Below are 25,637 nucleotides of genomic sequence, written 5' to 3' on the forward strand. Positions count from 1 at the left end.
ATCCACCAAATTTACTCTCCACTCTTCAGCCAGTAATTTTCCCAAATGAGACGGGTCTCTTAGCCTTCTGGGAGTTCTTTACAGGGTCACCAAGTTCTTAGAAAGCAGGTAGACAATAGCATTTGAGTTTGATACAGTTTAAAAAAAAGGTGCTGTTATAGATTCTTGAGCAGGGTAAGAGAAATGGTGTGATGACAGCTGTGTTTTTAGAAGATTAGCCTGGCAGCAGTGTGCAGGATGAATTGGAAGGTAGAGAGAATGGAGACAGGGAGGCCAGGTGGGGCTGTTATCATAACTCGGGTATGATGTGATGAGACCTAGAGACTTAAGAGTCCAGGGTGGTGACAGAAAAGCAATAGACATGTGGGTGGTTTGGATGAGGCAAGATCTGTGGAAAGGCAAAAGCATTAACTTTCACTCTGTAATTTCAACAAGAATTTCTGAAGAAGAGCTGATTAAAGTAATCCCTGAGGTAATCGTAAAGCAAGCAAGGGACTTACTTTAATGGACCCATGATCTCATCCATTCCAATCACCTCCAACCCATACCTTCTCATCCTATGTGATGATTCTTGTTCAAGTCTTCCTGTAAATCTCTCATAGAGGATCACTGCCCAAGGCACTGGAGCCAGCCTCCAGTGTAGTACTCAAGCTGTCTTTCTGTTATCTCTCAGCTTCAAAACATTGCGAGCCCACACGTCCGTTTCTGGTTCCATGTGTCCTAGGTAATGTTGTATTTAAGAAGAAACTTTGGCATGACCTAATCTTTATTTCACAGAAAAAGAAAGTGAGGCCCAGTTAGTGGCAGAATGGGACCTTGAACCTATCTCTCTCTCTCAACTCCTATTCCAGGAGTACTAGTTAAAAATGGGGTGTGCTTGGGCCCCTCCAAAATGTGTATAAAATCTAGCCATGGATTGTCACACATATTCAAAAATTGTCTCTGATTGGGCTTTAGCACCTTGTCAACTACCAGTACTGTTGACTTTACCAAGAATATAGTGTAATGATTATTTTAAAAATAATATTTTAGGGGGCAGCTAGGTGGCGCAGTGGATAGAGCACCGGCCCTGGATTCAGGAGGACCCGAGCTCAAATCCGGCCTCAGACACATAACACTTACTAGCTGTGTGACCCTGGGCAAGTCACTTAACCCCAATTGCCTAAAAACAAAAAATAATAATAATAATATTTTATTTTTTCCCCAATTACATGTAAAAACAATTTTTAACATTTTTTTTTAAAGTTTTGAATTCCAAATTCTATCCCTCCCTCTATCTTCTGTCCCTCCCTGAGATGGTGAGCAATCTGAGATAGGTACACATGTGCAGTCATGTAAAACATTTCCGTATTAGTTATTTTGTGCAAGAAGACTTGAACAAAAAAGAAAGAAAGTGGAAGATAATATACTTCAGTCTGCATTCAGAGGACAATTAGTTCTTTCTCTGGAGGAGGATAGCATTTTCCATCATGAATCCTTTGGGATTGTCTTGGGTCATTGTGTTGCTGAGATTAACGAAGTCACAGTTCTTCATCTTACAATATTGCTATTACTATATGCAGCGTTCTCCTGTTCTGCTCACTTTACTCTGTATCAGTTCATGTAAGTTTTTCTAGGTTTTTCTGAAATCCTCCTGTTTGTCATTTCTTATATCACAGTATTATTCCATTACAATCATATACCACAGCTTGTTCAGCCATTCCCCAATTGATGGGTACCCTCTCAATTTCCAATGCTTAGCCACCACAAAAAGAGCTGCTATAAATAGTATAATGACTCTTAAAAGACACCATGCCGAGCTGGCACCCTTAAGGAGTTGTATTTCATTAATCTCCACTTCAGAATCCAGAAATTCTGATAATTACAAAAGAAGCAACACTAAGGATAATACTTATAAAGCAAAATGAATTATAACTAAAATTGCATGTTTGAATGGCTTGAGAACAGACTTTCCCAGCATTTTTCCTTAGCAGTGTTTGAGCTACACATAAACCAATGGACAGATGAATCTTCTCTTCCTTAAAACTGTTCTTGGCATTAACTTGAGTTGTTACATGTGCTAGAAAATAATAACTATTTATGAAACTTCCAGTTTACTCTGTAATACCAAATTTTATCAAAAATGTTATCAAATCTTCAAAGTGATCTGCTTTCTTGGGATGCAATTCAGCTAAGAAAGAATGGACCATGCCTAGATTTCACACTAACACTTCATTATATTAGATAAGATGGCCTTCTATAAATAGAGATGCACTATCAGTCTCCAGGGATAGCCTGTTGGGGAAGACAGACTTGCTTGTTTTGCTGACAGTCAAAGCAAATGCCGTACTGCCATGTGTCCAAGGAATTATCCATAGCACAGCATATGGTGTCTTTCGATCTTTCCTGATCTTCCCAGCACTGTTCATCACAGGCACATGATTGAAATATGGAGCAGCAGGAGGGAAATAGCTTTCTCGGGAGAGAGAAGTTATTCCTTGACTTTGGCTTAATTTCAAGAAAACAGTGCTTTAAGTTAATCTTAGGAGCCAACTGCCTAATCACAGATTTCCCCCATCAATATTTTATTTCAGAATGGATTTTTGGGGGGGTGTTTAGTTTTGCTGTGGATTCTTATTAGCTGAGCTAATTACAACTTCTTCCTCATAACTATGGCACTTTAAGCGACATGTTTTGTGTTCATATCCTTCCTAGAGTTTGGGGATTAGTTTGTTAAGCTCTTAAAATGCTAGTCTAAATGGACTGTCTTCATTTATGGAAACCTCAGAGAAAGCTTCAGGAGCTGTGGCACTCACTTTTCCTTTTTGTGCCTAACATTGTGCTATGTGTAAAGAGGCATTAAGATAGATAAAGTGCTGGCTCCCAGACAAAAAGGCTTAGGTTCAAATCCCAGTCCTGACACTTATTAGTCACATAACCTTAGGTGAGTCACTTAATCCCGAATGCCTCCAGCAGTTTCACAGGACTTACCTGTTAGGGAATTAGCATGGTACAATGGGAAAATTGCCAGATTTAGCATCAGGGGACCTGGGTTCAAATGCCGTCTTTGTTACTTACTACCTGTGTGACCTTGGGCAAGTCATACCTCACTTCTGGGAGTCTTAGTTGCCTCACCTATAAAAATAAAGTGTTTGGATTGATGGCTTCTAAGGTCCCTTTTAGCCCTAAATCTATAAGTCTGTGTTCCAGAAATTCAGACATGCTATGATTTGCCTCAGTGGAGCGAGATCCCCACCCTAATGAGATCATAGATTCTTCATTATTCCCCTATTGTGTCAGGCACAAGTCAAGTATAGTTCCAGCCCTTGAGGAATTTATACTTGGATTAACTTCTTTCTTTTCTGTATATTTCTTGTATATACCTCTACTAGAATATAAGCTCCTTGAGGACAGAAATTATTTTTACCTGTTTTTGTATGCCCTGGTGCTCAGTAAATATTTGTTGATTCATTGATCAAAGACATAAAACTAACCAGTTTAAGAATTAGCTTAGAGGACAACATGAGACAGATAACATACAATAAAGTGCTAAATTAAGTACAATCAGAAGTCAAAATGTAGGTAAGGAAGGACCCAGATGACTTTGGGTTAGAGTTTGACACAGTTTACCAACCCCTCATCATTGATACTCTTTCTTCCTTCAGCTCTCATTACGCTGCTCTATCCTGGGTCTTCTCTTGTCTGCTTGACTACACTTTTTTCCATCTCTAACACTGGTTCCTCCTTTTTCCTCCTAAGTGTGAGCATTCCCCGAGTCTCCATTCCTGGCCATCTTCTGTTCTGTCTTGCCTCTTTCCCTCTTTGTGACTCCCATGGCTTTAGTTATCACTTCCATGTAAATGACTCTCAAATCTATATATAATAATCTCAAATTTATATAGCATTTTAAACTTTGTAAAGCACCTCCTCACAACCATTATAGTTGGTGATGCAACTCTTAGTTATCCTCATTTTACAGATGAGGAAACTGAGATGATGAGATGTTAAGTGATTTGCCCATGATCACATAGCTAATAAATATTTGAGGTAGGATTTGAACACAGGTCTTCTGACATCATGTCCAGTTCTTTATCCAGCTCTAGTCTCTCTCCTGGGCTTCAGTCTTATACTTTGAGTTACTTGCGTCTAAAATTAAACATGTTCAAAATTGAATTTGGTTTTTCTCCCCACTACCCCTAAACTTGTCCCTTCTCCCAACTTCTGTATTTATATTAATGGTGCCACTATCTTTTTAATCACTAAGGTTTGAATTCTTAGAATTATCTTGTAATTTTTCCTTCCTAAGCCCCTCCCATCCAACCAGTCTCCAAATCCTATCCACTCAACTTCTATTTCTCTATCTTCATCTAATCCCTCTTCTCTAATCATACTGCCATCACCATTTCTTGCTGGACCATTATAATAGGCTTCTGTCTCTCTGCCTCCAGTGACTCCCCTATCCAGTCCATCTTTTATTTATTTACTTTTTCCAATCCATCTTTTATATAACTGGTAAATTAGTTTGCCCAGTGCACAGATCAGACCAATTCACTCTCCTATGCCAAGTTGTTCCCCTATGCAAAAACCATCAATGACTCCCTATTTCTATAAAATAAAATGCAAACTTAATGAGGCCCTTCATAGTCTAGCTCCAACCTAGAGTACTGTCCTTCATACTCTTCTCCTTTACAAACTCTCTAGTACTATTAGCTATTCTTTAATTTCATCCTATGTTTTCTTGCCTCTGAATTTGCATAGCCTCTCAGTCCAACAGCTACCCTCTGCCTGAAATTCATTCCTGCTCCATCTGTGTCTATTAAAAATATTTTCTTCTTTTGAAGACCAGGTCAGGTGCCACATCTTCCATGGAGCTTTCCCGGATACGCCAGCTAACAGTTATCTCTTCTGCCTCAACTCTCCTTATAGGAGGATCTAGATCTCTTCTTTGCCTCTATTATAATCTTGAATCATGTTTATTTGTGTACTTATCCCCCTACACAGGCTAAATTGTAAGATCCTTGAGGTCAAAGACTGTACTGTTTTGTATCCTTATTACTTTGTGTATCTTCAGTGCTTCAAGGATCTGTAATGTCACAGGTGTGATTATTCTCTCCACTGACACAGATCATGCCTCTCTGTAACTTATAGGAGATGCGTTTCGTAAGTGATGCTTTTCATGTTGGCAAAATATCATCACCCTGGAGCCAAAGTGGTGGCGTGAATTTTCGACTTAGCAAGGCTGGCCCTTGGATAACAGATGCATTGTCTGCTCCCAGGGGCAGTCTTTGCATTAAGAAGAACCTGTCAGAGCTTGTATTTTGCGGCACATCCGTGGAAAGCCCATGACACTATGAGCCATTAAATTAACGTTTTAGTTGAACCCTTAAACACAAATGTTATTTGAATTGAATTGTGAGAGAAAGGATTCCTGGTATAGTTGAAATGTGAGATCAGCCTTGAAGGTTAAGTGAAATTTGGATAAATGGAGAGGAGGGGGAAGTAGTTGGTGAGGAACAGCACTTTTTATGACATAGTATAGGAATATTTTTCTCTAAAAGCACAGAATTTCAAGTTAGAAAACAACCCCCTCCCTACCCCCAACTTACAGATGAGAAAAAGCAAAGGCCCAGGGCAGTGAGGTGGCTTGAATTAGGTCACATAGCATAATTGAGACTTGAACCCAAGACTTCTTTTTACTCATAGTCATGTATATACTGCCTTACGTAACTTTTTTACTAGAGCTTTTTCTCTACTTAAATCATGCCTGTCATGATGTACCAATCAGTCAATAAACGGGCATCTATTGTATACCAAGCTATGTGCCAGACCCTGTGGGAATACAAGAAAAACACAAGACATGGTCCTTGGGCTCAAGTAGCTCTCAGTGTAATTGAGGAAACAAGACAAACATACAACACAACAACATAATTAAATGAAAGCTGTGCTAAGAATCTAAATGCTATAGAAATCAAGGGCCACTGTGTTCTTTATTAGTTGGAGAAGGCTTCTTAGAAGGGATGCTATTAGGAAGAACATTGAAAAGTTGAAGACTGTCCAGTGGAATACGCCCAGGTTGTTGAAGGGCTTTGAGGCCATGCCATAGGAAGAATGATTGAAGGAATGTCAAGAAAAGATGCCTTAGTGGGTACATAACTGTCTTCAAGTATTTGAAGGCTTGATATGTAGAAGCAAACAACAGCGATGGATGGAAGTTGTTCACAGGTACATTTAGGCTTGAAGTAAGGAAAAACTAAGTAGTAAACTAACTGGAGCTGTACAAATGTGAAATGAGCTGCCGTGGGGGACGTAGTAGGTTCCCCTTCATTGAAGATCTTCAAGTAGAAAGTGGATGAATGCTTGCTGGAGATGTTGTAGCAGGAATTCTTGTTTGGGTATGGATCAGGCTGTGTATTCTCTTAGGTCTCTTTCAAGTCTGAGGTTCTATGATTCTGTGGTTCTGTGGCCTGGATCTAAATGACTACTGATGTCATCAGAATGTTAAAGTACTTGGAAAAAAGTGAAAAATAGAGACAGCTGGATATTTGGCATAATTTTTCACTTACCTCCTAATTTCTAAATCACATTCCACAATTGGCCTTTACTGAAATGTTTAAATAAGTAATTTCTATAACACTGCATACCAGTTTTGCAAATAAGGGCCATAATTGTGGCCCTTATATGGGAGAGAGACACAGAGACAGAGATAGACAGACAGACAGACAGAGACACAGAGTTAATCATCCCAACTGAATGTAACAGAAAGCATTGAACTTGGAATCAGAAGACCTGGTAATAGGCCTGGCACTTTAACTTCAAGCTTTATGGCCTTGGCCAGGTCACTTCTCTTATCTAAGACTTTTTTCTGCTAGTTAGAATTAGCAGGAGGGTAGGGATGAGGGGGTTGTAGATGATCTCTACTGTTACTTGCAATCCTAATATTCAATCAGTCTTTAAGCATATTTCCCAGAACTCTGTGCCCTATCAGCAGGTATTGACCCCATTTTACAGTTGAAGAAACTGAGGTTGCAGAAATAGAAAGTGACTTGCCCAAATTCATACAGCTAGTAAGTAGTTGGTCCAGGAAGATCTGATCCCTGCCAATATGGAGTTCATAGCCTTCTATTGCTTAGTTGGAGACTTAACCTCTTAAACAGCTAAATAACAACACAAGGTATTCCATGATTTAATGACAAAATAACTGGTACAAATAATAAATGCCACATTGCAATCAAAATGAAGCAACCTGTTACAGTGGGAAAAGTACTGAGCTCAAAGTGACCAGCTTGGAGTCAAGGGAACCTAAGTTTGTATCTTGGCTTTGCTATCTATGTGACCTTGAGAACTTCTAGGCTTCATCTATAAGATGAAGGGGATGGGACCAGATGGCCTCCAGTATCCCTTTCAGTTCTCTGTCTGTGATTCTATGAATTACTATGTTTTTGTTTGATGGGTTTCAAACATCTTTACTTAGCTGAATTAAATCATTTCGAAAAATACAACCAGAATATCGGCTTTACCTGAAAAAGTTTCTGCAGGCACAAAAGATATTTTTTTAAAATTAATTTTTTTTGTTTTTAGTTTTCAGCATTCACCTCCATAAGATTTTGAGTTCCAAATTTTCTCTCCCCTCCCCCTCCCCCAAGATGGTATGCAATTTGATATAGGCTCTACATATACATTCATATTGAACCTATTTTCACATTAGTTGTGTTGTAAAGAAGAATTAGAACTAATGGGAGAAACCACGAGAGAGAAGAAGCAAACAAAAAAAGAAAGAGAGAACAAATAATATGCTTTGATCTGCATTTAGACTCTGTAGTTCTTTTTCTGGATATGGACAACAGCACTTTCTTTTTAAAAAAAAAATTTTTTTTTGGGCTAGGCAGTGGGGTTAAGTGACTTGCCCAGGGTCACACAGTAAGTGTTATGTGTCTGAGGCTGGATTGGAACTCAGGTTCTCCTGAATTCAGGGCCAGTGCTCTATCCACTGCGCCACCTAGCTACCCCAGACAACAGCATTTTCCATCATAAGTCCTTTGGAGTTGTCTTGTATCCTTGCATTGCTAAGAAGAGATGAGTCTATCAAAGTTAGTCATCGCACACTGTGGCTGTTACTGTGTACAGTGTTCTGTTGGCTCTGCTCTGCTTCACTTAGCATCAGTTCATTCAAGTCTTTCCAGGTTTTTCTGAAGTCTGCCTGCTCATCATTTCTTATAGCACAATAGTATTCCATTACATTCATATGCCACAACTTGTTCAGCCATTCCCCAACTGATGGGCATCCCTTTATTTTCTTTGCCACCACAAAAAGAACTGATCTAAATATTTTTATACATGTGGGTCCTTTTCCCATTTTTATGATCTTTGGGATACAATATCTAGTGGTATTGCTGAGTCAAGGGGTATGTACATTTTTATAGCCCTTTGTGCATAATTCCAAATTGCTCTCCAGAATGGTTGGATCAGTTCACAACTCTACCAACAATACATTAGTGTTCTAATTTTCCTACATCATCTTCAGTATTTATAATTTTCCTGTTTTGTCATGTTAGCCAATCTGATAGGTGTTGATGTGGTACCTCAGAGTTGTTTTGATTTGCATTTCTCTAATCAGTAGTGATTTAGAGCACTTCACAAAAGATCTTTTTACAAAATCTTTTATAAACATCTCTAATTTCTAACCAGATGTACCTAGAGATGAGTATTCTCCAGAGGGGTGACTGTATTGGCCATTTCATGTTGCTGTAGGTGTCCTAGTTATGGAGAGAAATTTGGAGGAAATTCAAGTCTTAACTATGCTGGAAGTTTTCTGGTTTTGCATTGACAAATCTATTCCTTCCAGTCATTCAGACTCTAGTCATTAAACCTTTAAAGAAAAGAGAGAGAGAGAGAGAGAAAAATAGCTATTAAAAAATACTTAAAAGTCTTTTTTTCTGCCAGGCTGTTGACTCCTAGTTATGAATGTGGCTGTGTCCCTAGACATTGATGGGAACTTAAATGGCGCTCAGCTTTTCTACCTTGGCAGCACCAAGACAATTATGTTTATTCTTCACATTCCAAATCAGTCTGTGCTATGCAAAGCTCAGGGGTGACATTACTGACTTGCTTTGATTAAAGAATGTTTTACTATTAGATGGTGTGTCAGACAAAAGTGGATATAACTAGACTTTTGTGTGTTGTTTCATAATCGTCCCTCTTCCTTTTGACATGTTTGTTATTGAGTTGTTTCAGTCGTGTCCAACTTAAGCATTTCTCTTTTTGAGTAATTTTGAAAAAGTGATTCTAAAAATAAAATTCTCTTCCCCCCATCCTTCTCCGAACAGTTAACAACATTTAGAGGTATCGATGCCAGATCATCCTGGCTTATTTTGGAAAAGTACTTGATTCTAAAAGACATATGGTCAATTTGCTGAGTTCAGTTTGCCCTTTTCATGCATCTGTAAAATTGCATCGCACAGGGTGGGAATCTACGTGTAGTCTGAGGGAGTACTCTCTATTCCCCATTCCTGCTCCATCTGAACTTCTCCTTTTCTCTGTCTATCCAGTCCTCTTTGATCTCTCCCTTCATCTCTCTTTCCCTAGAGCCCACCAGAATAGCAAAGCATCCAGGACAACCAGCCTTGTTACCAGCCCATCCCCTTTAGCCATTTTCCAGGGAATCAACTTCCATAGAAATGTGGCTTGGCTTCGCAGGTGCAGCAGTCCATGCCTCCTCAGGAGCCCACAGCCTGTAGAGACCTCAAAGAAAATTCTTGCCCTCAAAGTCACTGGCTTTTTCAAATGGTTCAATATTAGAAATAGATATTTCATCAATGAAAATGACTTTAAAGTTGATGATTTCTGTCTTTGCTGCTGAACCCTAAGGATCCCTGGGTCTTTCCATCAGACTCAGAGCTGAAACTTCCTATATATGTTGTCTCCCTTTATTAGAATGTGTTCTTTTTGACCAAAGGGACTGTCTTGATTTTCTGTTTGTGCTAATTTCAGTGCTTTGCATAGGTAAAATGCTTAATAAATGCTTTTTTTATTCTTTCATCCCCCTCCCCCAATTCTTGAAGTCAACAGACTTGGGTTTCATGGACAAGTCACTAAACTTCTCTAGTACTCAGTTTCCTCATCTGTAAAAGGGGTTCTTAATACCAATAGTACTTACATCACTGTAATATTATGACAATCAAGTGAGATAATATGTAACTCTTTCCTTCTCCTCTTCCTTCTGATGATACAAATACAAGAAAAATCTAGGATTACTTTAGAATGGGGGAATCTCCAATAGGAGAACTTTGTATTTGTTTGCAAAATATAAGCATTCCATACCAGTAGTAGAATGTAAGTTTTCTGAGAGTAGGGACTATTTTCTTTTTGTTTTTCTATCACCAGAACCTAGCTTGGTGCCTTAGTAGACATAAATGCTTATGGTGTTGAATTGTTTTTTTTTTTTAATGAAGCCATCTTGCCCTTGTTCGTTTTTATTCTAAATGTTCAATAAATTGTTAAGTCAACATTGCCTGTCTTAAATGATCACTGAATTAATTGGTACTAAATTGATAGTCTCTTGCCATGTTCATAACAGAACAAACCCGCAGGCATTTTTAAAGTGTTTCCTAGAAATATTGGACCAGCTCAGTTTGGGTCAAACAGTGAATGAATCCCAAAAACTATTAAAGAAGAATAATTATAGTGCCTATTCAATCTCAAACTTCCCTTTACTGATGACTTTGTCATATAATCTCAAAATTGGAAGAGATTTTAGAGATTATCTAGTCTAGTCCCTTCTATCACATCCCCCCAGGTAGGCATCTAGCCTATGCTAGAGCATTCCAGAGATAGGGAGCTTACTACTTTCTGAGGAAGCCCATTTCACTTTTAGAACCTCTTTATATTGAAGGAAAATTTGAATCCCTGTAACTTCTACCCATTGGTTTTATTCTACTCTTTGGAGCTAAAAAGAATGAGGCTAGTTTCCTCTTCTACGTGATAGCTCTTCAAATATCCAAACATAATTTTTATATCCTTAAATATTTACTTCTCTAAGCTTTTATATCCCCCATGATACCTAGTGTAGAGCTGGGTCCACTACTGGACCTAAGTGCATGTTTATTGATTGATGGATTCTTTCCCTCTCTCAAATAAGGCCCATTGCCTTAGAAGCCAAATGCCATTGGATTTAGAGGCAAAGGGGACCTTAGAGGACATCTAGTCCAAACCCCTCATTTTATATAAGGAAATTGAAGTCTGGAGAAGAGAATTGATTTGCCTCAGGTCATACAAGTCACTAATGTGCTGAGACAGAGACAAACTCGGGTCTCTTGACTTCTTTCCATAACTCCATGGGGCATCCTGGCCCCCTTTGTTTTGGGATGATTGTTGCCATTAGCTTGGCTCTCTTGTGTGGGTCGTACAAGAATCATGAAGATCGACGTGCACACTCTTTAACATTTTACGCAGAACGTTAGTATCAGCATATTAGGGATATTAATTGGGTTTCTCTTCATATATCATTAACCAAATAAGGCTCAATTGGTTTGAAAGGCCATTAGCTTTGCTTTCAACATGACGAATGAGCAGTGGTGCATGGACGCTGCTGATTTTAAATTTATCTCCACTCCAGATTTCACGTGTTACTCCACTCTGGCTGTCAGAACTGATTACCAAGATTCTTTTTCTTTTCAGAGGTAGGGAAAGATGATAAAGAGTGCACAGATCTTTTTTTTAAAGCCATAATTTGAAAGATTTCCTCTGATTGTTGGAATTATTTGAATACAACTTAAATGGATCACTATTTCTATTTCTTTTAAAAGGACCCCATTTGCTAACGTGCTAATTGGTTGTATCAGGAAACTCCCTAATTAATTAAAACCTGGGTGCTGTGCAGAGGAATTACTGGTGAGAAATGTCAGTGGGTGTCTCCTCATGGTGTTGGGGGCACTTGTAGTAATTACATGCTGTCTTATGTTATTCACTTATGTTTTCATGTACATGTACATTAATCACAGGCCACCAACTATATTTCACTTCTCTTATCTCTAAAAAGGACCTACTATAGAACCTCAAAAATACTCAGGAAGCGCTCAATTAGGAGTCAAGAGACTTGGGCTTTCTAGTTTCTCGTCTGCCATTCTTACGAGGGACATTATGGTAGGTATATTTTAGTGAACAGTGAACATATTTGTTAGAGAATTTGAGTTTGAATCCCAGCCCTCTTCTCTTTAATATCTGTGTGGCCTTGGGGAAATCTTTCAACTTCCTTGCACCTCTATTTTCTCAGGTGTAAAATGAGGGAGTTAAGTTAGGTCTTTTTTAGGTCCTTTCCAGCATTAAGTTCTTATGACCTTTGGTCAGGAGTTTTCAAGAGTTTTTATAATTTTGGTATGTACATTATCTTACTTGAGTTTCATAATAACCCTGTGAGATAGGTGCTGTTACTATCCTTATTTTATTGAGGAGGAAGCCAAGGCCCACAGAAGGAAAGGATCAAGAAATCAGAAGAACAGCTAGGATTCAAATTCAAGTCTCTGACATCAAATATAATGCTTTTTTTCCCAGTGCACTAAATATATGAAAAGACTTTGAAAACTGTCAAACCCTGTACAGATTTCAAAGTGATTTTGTTATACAAGTGTCAAGTGTCTGAAAAGACCAGCTAGGAAAAAGAGACATTTTAGATATTTTAAGTATGTAGTTTTGAGCAATCCCTGAGAAGTCTTACACTGTCCCTTCAGATTGTGGAACCAGATTAAATCACCACCAGCAGTATTAAAAAGATATTTGCTTTCTGCAGACTCTGCAATCCTAGGCCTCATTTGTGTCAAGACATATGGGATGGGGGGAGGGCATGTCCCTCAGAGCTGACCTAGCCTCAGTGTAAACCCCCCTTTATTTTGACCCAAGGAAGCTCATTGCCATCAGCACATTTGTTGAGCAAGTACAGATGTTTAGGAACACTGTCTCAACACATATCATTGGTCTGGTTTATTCAGAATTCTTCACATTCCAGCTGGATGTGGTAAACAAGAAAATATACTGGCCTGGATTTTTTATTGATTTCACACTTAACCTGCAGGTTAGGGGGGTGTTTAAGCAGAGTGGGCTGCTCTATGACAGAGAACATTTCTTTGAACAAGTAGTTCATGCCTATAGTCCAAGAGTATCTACTTTTGAAAACCACTGGGCAGTGGTTGACTTTGTGTTTTCAGTTGACTTAATGCTAGATCCAGGTCAATGGCATTGCCAATATGATTGATTGGCCTACCACCATGTATTTAATTGATGAGTAGCCTGTGAATAGCTCACCATGGGAATAAGAAAGGTGTTTGTACATCTGATTCTTTGAATGAGAAATAAAATTTGCCATCTACTTTAAAAATGGCTCAAATGAAAGGTTATTTCTATGCATCTGATTCTTTGAATGGGAAATAAAACAAGTGAGAAATAAAATTTACCACCTACTTTAAGACTGGCTCAGATGAAAGGTTATTTCTGTAATGTATTGATTTTTGCTGATCTCATTAAAATTTGTAGCCATTCTTCAGGGACCAGCTAAAAGTCTCACCTACTCCAAGAAATTTTCCTCAGTTACTCAAGATGTCATTCACTAATTTGTTCATTTAACAAGTCTTTCCTGAGCAGCTATCACATATTTAAGAGACCAATGAAGTGCATCATTTCTGCCCTTAAGGGGTCAGGCAAGAAATATACACACAAAACAGAACAATATCAAAGCAGTAATAAGTGTTAATTGAATGACATAGATAATCGGTGTTTAACTGTTTAGAGGTCAGAGAAGGCTTTATGGAGGAGGTAGCATTTGATGTAGACCTTGAAATATGGATAGAAATTGCAGATAGATGGATGGATAGATAGGTAGGTGGGTAGGTAGGTAGGTAGGTACCTATGTACATGTAGAGCATTTATTAAGTGCTTGCACTGTCCTAAGCCCTAGAAGTACAAATAAAAACAAGCAAGATAGTCCTCACTCTGGAGGAAGTTACATTCTGATGAAAAAAGATCGTACATAAAGGAGAGCTGGAAAGAGAGAAGTGGCTTGGCTAGAATTGTTACAGAGGTCTGGAACTGAGCAAGATAAGGCCAAAGCTAGTCTTTCAAAGCCCAGGATGAGTCCAAGGGTAGAGTTGAATTTTCTGATGAAGATTGAGTGGCAATGTTGGCTTAAGTGGAGTTAATTGGAGTTCATATGGTTGGAGATGCCCAGGAAGTACTAAGGCAATTCAAGTGAACGAGATCTAGAAATACAAATGTACAGTGTGTTACAGGAACAGTATGGATATCAATCTGGAGGAAACAGAGGGTTCAGTTTAATTCAACAAACTTAATAAACACTTCTTATATGCCAGGTATTAGTCCCTAGAAGAAATAACATGTACCCAGGTAAGTCCAAAATACGTTTGCAGTAAATACAAAGTATTTTCAGGGTGGGATTGATAAGATGCACTATCAGAAACTAGGGGGATTAGGAAAAGCTTCCCATAGGAAATAACACATGAAAAGCAGCCTTGAATGGAGTTGGGGTTTCTAAGAGGTGAAAGTGAGGAAGAAAGTTCTCCATATCTGTTGGAAAAGTAAAATAATAAAGTTAGGTTGTAGAATGGGGGGCTTCTTGTCCAAATGTCTGTGGACTCTTTTTTTTTTTAAACAAGTTATGGCCCGGTTTATTAAAGAATACTTTTGTGCAGTTTACTTTTCACTGGTCTGTTCTGGTATGCTTCTAATGATGTCAGAATCACCTGGATCAATGATAGCCAGTGTACATACTCTGTAGTACTTCCCACATGCTGTACCCAATTCAGTGTTATTGCCACTGTAGTGATGTATGCCAGTTTTGGCCAACATAGCGTAATATTCAATCTCTGATCTCCTCAAGGCTGGGCAGTTGTTGGCTAAGATGACCAATTTGGCTTTGACTTGTCTGATCATTTTCAGGGTCTGTTTGTAGCCTAGCACGTATTTGCCGCTTTTCATGACCAGCTGGAGCCTCGAGTTGATGGACTCCAGCGACTTTTCGGTCTTCTTTGCGGCTACCATCTTCCTGCCTGCTGTGCGGGGGGACCCTCAGCCAGAGACCTGCCGCCAGGATGGCCCGGAAGCGAGAAAGCTGGACTCTTATTTTTTATAACTATATTTCAGTATAATTGGTTTCCTTGGTAATCCTGTGTTTTTTATTTTATGCATTTAAAAAATATCCTAAGAAGGGATCCAAGACACACACAAAAAGGTTAAGAACCCCCATGAGAGTCTTTTCTGAATTCCTATAGCATTTATCATTTCTAGAATTCATTTTGTTACTTATTCACCATCCTTATATTTTGACTTTTTTAACTGTATGTGCTGTATATAGACTGTAAACATCTTGAGGGGAAGGGCTATACTTTCTTGTGTTCTTGTATTGTCCCCTTAGCACAAAACTGGGCACTAAAGAATTTAAAGGGAAAAATTGTGGTCTTCAGCGAATCTGTAGAGGTCAAATGAGTCTGTCCACTTCTGTTTTATGACTGGCTCAGAGGCATTTCCCCAGCACGTATTTGTACTGTGAAAGTTGTTTAAAGCTCTCAATTGTTTTCAGCACATGGTGAATGTTTGGAAACTTCTGCTATCTGGTTTTCATTTGCTGAAATATTGGCTGCCCTGAGGGAGAACCCTGTGCTGGTCCCATTGATCACATAGTACTGTTGACCTTTTGGCCTTTGCTTGTATAAACAAATCAAGGGTAAAGGTTGGAGATCAGAGAGAAAACTTTCCAATATCTTGCTAAAAGGTTCAGTTTGCCAGGAAATAGACAGGGTGTCTGGTTTCCTACAAGGTCTCCAAGATTCTTAAGTATGGATTTCCATCTGAATTTCTAGCAGATAAAGCACGTTTCTAGTTGGCTTAATATTGATCGTATGTTATAAACTAGTTAATAGAAAGGTTAATTATTTTGGTCTGCTTTCAGTTTTTCATAAAGTCTCCTAGTGATAGAGATTTTGAACCAATTAGTGTTCTGGTGTTTAGAATTTAAAGAACTCTATCTTGGAATGCATTTCCAAATAAAACTGAGTATAAACATGATCACTTGGTATATCCTCCATAATAATCCTAAAATCCAGTCCTTCCATGTGGCCTCCATGCTAATGTGTCTGTATTAATGATTAGATTCTCTGGTTTTATCCTCTGACTCTATTTTTCAACATTGCCCAGCAGTAAATCAAAATGCCTCAATAATTATCATCCCCTTCTCTGAAAATATATCTTCCCTTTTCTCACACCTACGTTTTATACTTTCCTTAATAAAATTTGGGTACTAGTTTCCTGATTATGACCCAAACTAGTTGTAGGACCTAAGTTACTCCCCTTCCCTCTTGGCCTCAGTGATCTTATCTGTAAAATGAGGGGGTTGGATTAGAGCTGGGATTCTTAACTTTTTTTGTGCTATGGAACCCTTTGGCTTTCTGGTGAAACCAACTCAGAATCATGTTTTTAAAATACATAAAATAAAATACGAAGGATTACAAAGGAAACCAATTATATTAACATATATTTTCAAAGTTTTTTTTTAAAAAGTTCATAGAACCTAGGTTACAGACTTCTTTACCAAGATGGTCTCCATCTAGGCATAGGGGAGGAGAACCTGTGGCCTGGAGGCCATGAGAGCCATATATGGTCCTCTAGATCCTCAAACTTCATAGAACCCAAGTTTGGATTCAATCAAAGAGCCACACTTGAGGACCTAGAGGGCCACATGTGCCTCAAGGCCACAGGTTCCCCGCCCCTGATAGGGTCTGTTCCATGGTTGTCTAAGTCCCTTTAGGTAGTGAATTCAGGGCCTCCCTCCATCAATCAGGTATCTATTAAGTGCCAGTACTTGATGTTAGAAAATGGTCTCCTTGTCTTCAACAAACTCTACACAATTTCTGCCTTTAGACTTTTGACCAGGCTGTTATTCCCCTTGCCTACACTCCTTCATTCTTCTTCTTTGTCATTCCAAATCTTATTATACTCTTCAAGATGGTTTGAGAACTAGCTCTTCCATGAAGGTTCCCCTGATTCTTTTTTTTTTTTTTTTGGTGAGGCAGTCAGGGTTAAGTGACTTACCCAGGGTCACACAGCTAGTAAGTGTCAAGTGTCTGAGGTTATGTTTGAACACAGGTCTTCCTGAATCCACTGCGCCACCTAGTTGCCCCTAGCTTCCCCTGGTTCTTGCAGCTCACATCAATTTCCCTTCTCTGAACTTCATCAGGTTGAAAGATCATCTTTCCCTCTAAATTAAGGTTCACCTTCTTGAGTTCAAATTCAGCCTCAGATGCTTACTAGCTACGTGACCCTGGGTAAGTCACTTAACCCTGTTTGCTTCAGTTTCCTCATCTGCAATATGAGCAGAAGAAAATGGCAAACCACTCCAGTATCTTTGCCAGGAAAACACCAAAAAGGGCTCACAAACATGACAGAAATTAACAACAACCACAAATTTTTTGTGGCATTTGATCAAGTTTTTCTCTATCTTGACCTTTCCTTGAACTCTTGTAATATGCCTGAATTAATCAGTTTTGTTCATTATTATATACTACCTTGTAAGGTATTATCTAATTCTCTGGTGTATTAGTTTTCCCTTTTCAACCACTGTATATACACACTGAGGATTGTGATTGTATCTTTATGGTCTACCATAGCACCTAGAAAAAGCATAGTTAAACAATCAGTATATTTTTTATCTATTTTTTTTCTCTCTGGACTCTTTGAACCAAACTGACATTGTTGTTGCTTGCCCTTCATTCTGGAAGAGGACCAATGACATCATGAGGGTGATGTCTTGACTTGCATGGGAATTGGAATTAAGTGAGGAAGAGCTGTGCAAAGTCATCAGCCTCACTCTGTCCTTTAGAGTCATAGCTTCACAGATAAATGGCAGTGACAGGAAGGAAAGTCTCCGTGGTTTCTCATCGCTTGAGTATCTGAAGCCATCTCTCTTTTCTTCATTAAGGGTATCCCGCCTCTGTACATCTCTCTCCTTTCCCATGACCCAATCTGCAAGCATCTCTGCTTACTCGTACTTTCTTGGACCTAAACCATCCATCCAGGTACTAAACTCTAGTGCAACATCCAGCCTCACCTGAGATGTGAGTTTAATTTTAATTTAACTACCCTATTAGCCACTTCTCCCATGTAGCTTACAGGGCACAACATCAGAGGATACTATAGGAGAAACACTCTATAAAAGGAAAAGTGTCAGAATCCAATTTAATAGAAAAAACATTAAGCACTTTCCATATGCAAGGCAGAGAGGCGTATGGATAGACTTTAGAAAAAGACAGACCTACCTGAGTTCAAGTCTCACTCCTGACATATCCTGGCTGTGTGATCAACTAGTTGCGTAATTTCTCAGGGCCCCAAGGCATTTAAGACTAAAAGTTGCAGAACTGGTACTATTAATCTGCATTGGTAGAGTTTCCTTTCTGGGAGCTCTTTGCATCATGAAGTCACATGTTTAAACAAAACAAAACAAAAACAGTACAAGGCACTGCTATATAGACTAGGGATATAAAGACAAAAAACCCAAAATAAATGAAAAAAGACTTATAGCCTTACTGGGCCCAATTGGACAGTCCACAGAGGAATTTCCTACGGCCAGCCCTCTCTGCCATTAGGCACGCTCTAGGAAATTTCTTTAAACTGTAAAAAGAACAGTTATTTTCAAGAAGAAGTCGGTAGCAGAATGCCCACATTATATACTCCCTGGTATACAACATGCCAATACACATACTGTCTGTTCCACAAAGTTATTGCTGACAACTCCACCCCACAGTGCTCTTTGAATGCCTGTAACATTTATTATTTATACAGCTCATCTGGATGCTTATCACATGTTGACTTAGAATGTTGTTTCATGTGTATATATCTTGACTCTTCAACCAGACTGTATGTAAGTTCTATGAACCATTGGAATTGTTTCTTGTCTTATATCTCCCATAGCCTAGGGGTAGTGTGGTTATAGCCCCTAAAGTACCTCACTTGGGAGTCAGGAAGACCTGATCTCTTTTCCCACATCAGTTGCTTTGTGACCATAGGTAAGTCATTTAATAACCTCTCTCAAACTCAGTTTTATCATCTATAAGTCAAGAAAAAAGAATTCTTTTAGCATTTAATATTATCAGCATTATTCAATATTATTAGTATTATAGGGTTCTTGTGTGGTTCAGATGAGATGATATATATCAAAGTATGTGAAAAACTTTAACAGGCTTTATAAATGCCAGTTACTGTACAGCTGTAATGCCAAACTGAAATACAAATAGATCCTTGCCTGCTGCATATTGATTTAGAAAACCACAAATTAACGTTATCTATGTTATATTGTATTTTTTTTTTTGTTAAACATTTTCCAGTTATATTTTAATCTGGCTTTAGAGTTTGATACCTCTGTTATACAGTATACTGAGCACAAATACCAGGCCTAGGAAATACTTACTGACTTAAGGAAGTACTGTATATATCAAGCAGGGACCAAGAGAGAACAAAGGGTTAGGATACTTTTGGCAAACTTTCCAGGGACAGTTCCAAGGCTCCCTGTTCAGACCTCTCTCTCTCTCTCTCTCTCTCTCTCTCTCTCTCTCTCTCTCTCTCTCTCTCACTAGTGAGTTCCATTGATAGAAGGCCCCCACAATGCTTCTTAATTGCCCTGATTTGTGCCACATATGAACCAAGCTAGGGAGAATGTTGGGTTCTGTGGTCAAGAGTTGTTTTTTTCTTTTAATTATGGTTCTGATTTCATTTCTGAATGATATTAAGTCCATGGGGAGAAGACATTCATTAGACAAGGTTGCAGACTGAAAAGTGGTTAGTGTTTTTAAAATGTTGACCATGAGATCAAGAAGGAAATGAAACATAGCTAAAATATTTGCAGCTTAATTGTCTATTAGTGGGATGTTTTCAAGAATGTAAAATGGTATGAGTTTGAAATGTGTTCTGCCACTTTATCATAATAATTATCGCTGAAATGTTTTCTCATTTGGCTTCCCATTTTTTCAAGCAGTTCCAGCTGACATCTTTCCTTCTTAGTCAACTCCCTCTGCTCTTTTAAGGACTCTCACAATTTTACCTCCTGGCATTCCATATCTTCCAAGATTCTTGCTAGGACCAGTGGCAAGATGCCACCTGTATCCTGATCTCTGTGCCTTGTCCTTAGGAATAACTGTGGCCATTTGTTCTAGCCCCAAGGGATCATGCATGAACCCCACTTTGCCCTGAGGATGGGTCAGGATAAATGCCTTAGAGAAGTGGAGATAATTCAGCCTACTCTGGGCCTCATCGGGCTTTTGGTGTTGGGTGAGAAATAGGGATAAACAAGAGGAGCGCTTCTTTCAAGGAGTTCATCAGCCAATGTTTAATGTTTCCAGTCCAGTCCTGACAAGTCTGCATGACAAGTTCTAGGAAACAAAGAAGCAGAAAGAAGATTTAGTGAATAGAAAATGTCAGAATCAGGGATCAGATTCATGTGGTTGACCATGACAGAACCATAAGGACAAATTAAGGACCCAGAGAAGAAAAGGCCTGGTTCAGGGATTGGGGAGTGGTAGGGTTGGTTGGTGAGACATGGTCATTGACATCAAAGAACTTTAAATCTGGTTAGGCCAATAGCTTACACACAAAACCATTAGAAAACAATATGAGGCTACCCTAAGACTTATAATTAAGTCCTAAAACACAACACTTCTTAGCACTCCTTTACATAAAACTTTGAAAGCTTCCCTAGCACCTACAGAGGAAGTTCAAATTCATTAGTTTAGTATTCAAGATCCTAAACTACCTTGCCCTACATTCCTTTCTAAACTGATTCTGGTTTCTTTACTATAGCATAATCCCTATGTACCAACCAAACTGGTCTATTCACTGTCTCCAGAACACATTTGGCATATTTGTCTTTCTACACCTTTACTCACATCATGTTTCCTATCTACAATTCCACACTTAACTCCTCTTCCTCTTCTGAATCTACATATTCAAAGTGTAGCCTGAGTCTCTCATTTTCCAGGGGACAGAAGAAAGTCACTAAAGATTTTTGAACAAAGAAATCCATTTAGAAGAAAAATCATTCTGTTAGCAGTATGAAGCCTAGATTTCAAAGGGTAGAGTAGAGGCCAGAAGACTTCTCAGGCTAGGACAGTGGTTCTGAAAGCATGGTGCACAGACCTCAGGGAATCCTCAAGAAGACCCTTTCAGGGGGTCAAAACTATTTTGATAATAATACCAGAATATTATTATAATATCTCAGTTTCCTCGTCTGTCAAATGAGCTGGAGAAGGAAATGGCAAACCACTCCAGTATCTTTGCCAAGAAAACCCCAAATGGAGTCACAAAGAGTCAGATGAGACTGAAACAGCTAAACAACAATTAAGATGTTATTTCCCTGTTAAAACACTCCTTCCTTTCCCAAGTACATATCAGTGTGAAGCCAGATTTTCTTCTACTTCAGCCAAAGCAACATCACAACAGATTGAATGTAGAAGCAGATATGAAAACCCAGTTGTCTGTCTTCTGTTAAGCCAGATTTGCAGAAATATGTAAAACAATGCCACTCTTCTCACTCTTTTTTGAAAATTTTTTTCTTCATTTAAAATGTAATTTGTATTAATATGAAGTGAATTTATTACTGATATTTTAAAGTAAATTAATAAATAAAAATTTTTAAATCATCAGTTTTAATTTCTAACACAGTAAATATCAACAGATATAACCCACATACACAATGGAACTTTGGAGTCCTCAGTTTTTAAGAATGTAAAAGGGTCCTGAGACCAAAAAAGTTGAGAACCACTGCTATAGATCAAACAGGTGATAATGAGGACCTATACCATGGTGGCAGCGAAAAATGAATACTTAGATGAGAGATATGTTAGGGAGGTAGAATTGACAGGATCTGATGAATAATTTAGAGGTAAGGGAGGGTGAAGAGTTCAAAATAAGCCTTAGGTTTTGAATATGGAAGAATGGGTGAATGATGGTATCACAGAATGAAACACTGAAGCCAGAAGATTGAACAAATTTAGGGGCAATGATAATAAACTTTTTTTTTTGAGAAGTTTGAGGTACCAGTGGGACTTTGAGGTGGAGATGTCCTGTGGGAATGAGAAATGTGGATCTGGAGATCCAGAAAGAAGTTAGAGGTAATAATTGATGGCATTTGTAGAAGTGGTTTAAGATTTTCAAAATGCTCTCCATATGATAATCTCATTTATCTCTGACAGTACCTCTGTGAGAAATACTATTCATCTCATCCCCTATAGGTGATCTCTGCTCAAATACTTGCAATGACAGTGCCATGCTATTCTTCTATGTCTCTGATTTGTTAGAAAGTCCTTCCTAAAAAAAATTTCCTTCTTGTACTTCTACCAACTGGCCCTTGTTCTTCCCTGTGGAGCTACACAGGATAAATTTTAATTTTTCCAGTAGGCACCAGAAGTACTAATTTATTGATCCAGTCTCATGGGTCCTTTAGTCAGGGAATGTTCGGATGTAATAGCAGTGTCCTAAACAGTGAGAACGTCCCAAGGGATGCCTTTAAAGTCTCCCAGCTGTGCATGCAGCACTCCGATGTTTTCACAATGTGCCACCCTCAGTGTAGTGCTTTAGGGATAGCAATTGTGTTGGAACTTCACCCTCCTGAAGGGTCCAAGCCTTGTACCTGGCATCCAAACTCCCAGACCTCTTTGCAAAAACATATGTTCCACAAAGCTTCCATTATTGTGCCTAGGAATGGACCATATGGATCGCTGAAACACCCCATTACCCTGCTGGAGGCCACCACAGAAAGTGCTGTTTTGTTTTAGCAATGAGAGGAGGAGGCAACTAGTCTTTTTATGCTGGAGGCATCCTAATTTGTGACTCTCTCTAAAATGTCATTGAATAATTTAGAGTCCCCAGCTAAGAAGTTCCAGGCCCCTCTACCATTTTCTTTCCTTCACCCCCTTCCATAGTTCTGCTGTCCAAAGTCATACCCAGAATCTGGCCTGGATGAAGGGAGCGAGTGAAACGAACCTGGCCACTAGAAATTGGGAACCTGTATTTACACTTGTGTAACTCGCCTGTGACCTTTGGCAAATAAACCACTTCACCTTTTCTTCCTTGCCTAGAAAATAAAACTGTTGATCTAAATCGGGGATTTGGAACCATGAACTTTAATTTTTAATATTTTGGAAACTATTTAAATAGAATTGGTTTCCTTTGCAATCCTATTTATTTTATGCATTTAAAAACAGTATTTTAAGAAAGGATTCATAGGCTTTACCAGACTGCCAAAAAGGCCTGTGATGCCAAAAAAGTTAAGAATCCCTTGTCTAGAAGATCTCTAAAGGTCCCTTCCAACTTTAATATTCTGTGATCTGCAGTTTTAAAAGTGAGGGTGCAAGAAATATCTCCTGGAGGAGGTCCTAATGAAAATTCATGTGTTTTAAGAGTGAGTGTGGGACTTGCAACAGAGGTGATCAAATTAGCTGATGAATTTTAGCTCATTGTCACCTCGGCAGGAGAGAGAGAGAGAGGAGAGAGAGAAAGAGAAAGAGAAATTTCAATGATGATGGCTTTGACAAGTCTGAGTACCAGAGTTGGGTGGGGAGGCTTCATGTCTTTGAGGACCCAAATAGTACTTTTTGACTGTCCCTGGCTGCTTATGCTATTTCCTGAGGCCATCTGTGAAAAGGCATCATGTTTTGCTGACTTCAGTCATTTGTACAACCCAGGTGTTTTTAATCTCTGCTCATTAATACCAGGCAAAGGTCTTGACTTCTGGGATCTTTGACCCAAAGCACTCAGCAGATTGCTATATTGATCTCCTGTGTGAGGGCCAGGATTCTTCTACTTGTCTCACACTCGATTTAGAAAATGTGACTCCATACTCATTTGGGATGCATTTTCAATTTGGTCAGGTCTGCAAAAAGGTCAGAGGAAGCGTGACATAATGATAGCACATAGGTAGGACTTTGAGTCACGAGACCTAGGTTCAGATCCCACCTCCGTCTTATTAGCTATGTGATCCTAGGCAAGTCACTCAACCTCTTTGAGATTTAGTTTCTTTATCTGTAAAGTGTTGGATAATAATACTACCTATCTCACACAATTGCCATGAATGTGATAATGTATAGAAAGTACTCTGATAAATAAACATTGATTTATTATAGACCTTAACATGCTACATAAATGCCAGTTATGCTTGAGATCAGAGACTTTTTCATTTTTGTCCTTATATCTTTGTCATGTGTCCTTGTACCATTTCCAGTACCTGGCACAGTATGTGCTTAAATGTTTATTTGTTAATTGGTTGATCAGAATAGATAGTTTCCTGTATAATGTCATGTGTTGTTTGCCTGTAAAGTCTTCTTGACTCCCACAAAACATCCCCCTCCCCTTGGCCTGTTGCTGATACATGACATTACAATATTAGAAATTTATTCCATTGTCCTAAGGGTCAAAAGTCTCAGGTTAACCCAAGACAGGGATTATAGAATCATATACTTAGAACTGGAAAGGACCTTAGAGGTCATGTACTCTAAACCTTTATTTTACAAATAGAAAAACTGAGGCCCAGGCCTCCTAAAAATCAGTCACAGAAGTAGGATGTTAAACTAGGTCCTCTGACCCCAGAGCTAGGAGTAACACATTAAAGATTACTAGTCATTTCTGTGAATAACCTTGAGAGGACTGCTGTCATTGTGAATGCTTTCAGAGTAAGGCCTCGAGTCATTAGCCATAGGCATCTAGGGACACTGAGTGGGTTAAGTTTTAATGGTGGTAGGAGATGGTAGGGATACAGAGGTGAAGACAGAGGCCCCAAACATGTACTATTTCCTTGGGGGAGGGCAGGTTAAAGGGAATGAGGAGGTGGGTTCTGTAGCAGACTAAAGGCTGAGGACATCAGTACTTAGGGAGGAAAAGAGACAAAGATGGATTCCAGGAGGGAAAAATAGAATGGCAAGCAGAAAGCACTGACAACTATTGACAGCACAGTTTTTCTGAGGACATTTTGAAGCTGAGGGTAAAAGATATTTGGACATCTTTTTGTATTTTAAACTCTCTAGAGCCTCTTCATCCTAATGTAAATATTTTGATCTTTACAAGGCTATTTCCTTTCCTTCAGTGACCTATTCAGTTCTTTTTCTAATTGTGATTGGCCTAACTTATTTATGGGCTTCATTTTCTAATGATGGATGGGTCAGGCATCTATGTAAGTGTGTTGGGGGGATGGGGTGGTGTTCTGTTGGACAGGCCACCTGGTTCCAATCCAGTTTTACCACTGACTCACTGTCACTTTGGGCAAGTGACGACTTCTACAAGCTTTAGTGTTCTCCTGTGTAAAAAGACTGAGTTCAACAACTAGATGGACCTATAAGGTCTCCCATCCAGTTCTGTGCTGTTAAATATTTAACAATTGGCTGGTTGGGGTGGGAGTATGCAGAAGACATACTTAAGTTTAATCTGAAATATTAGCATTTTCTTCATTACTTTCTTAAGTCTGGACAATCAACAAAATGATAAATCAACGATTTCTAGTGTTTGGTGATTTCTGAAGTATAAATGCTCACACTGAAAATCTTAACAATCATCAGCTTAACTGGTGGAAGTTAGCATCAGCACAACTCCTTATGTGATTTACATGATTAGTCACTAGGACCAAC

The 25,637-nt window shown here is 38.9% G+C and overlaps 1 protein-coding gene and 1 pseudogene across 1 annotated transcript in view; one reads left to right on the top strand and one right to left on the bottom strand.

Moving 5' to 3' along the window:
* SPSB4 (splA/ryanodine receptor domain and SOCS box containing 4) overlaps positions 1 to 25,637 on the top strand; it is a 144,947-nt gene that overhangs the window by 33,797 nt on the left and 85,513 nt on the right. The gene's annotated exons all lie outside the window — the stretch shown is intronic.
* On the bottom strand, positions 14,659 to 15,083 carry LOC110208233 (large ribosomal subunit protein eL30 pseudogene; annotated as a pseudogene).

The sequence above is a fragment of the Phascolarctos cinereus genome, unplaced genomic scaffold (assembly GCF_003287225.1).
Source record: "Phascolarctos cinereus isolate Bilbo 61053 unplaced genomic scaffold, phaCin_HiC Scaffold_726;HRSCAF=1367, whole genome shotgun sequence".
Lineage (NCBI taxonomy): Eukaryota > Metazoa > Chordata > Mammalia > Diprotodontia > Phascolarctidae > Phascolarctos > Phascolarctos cinereus.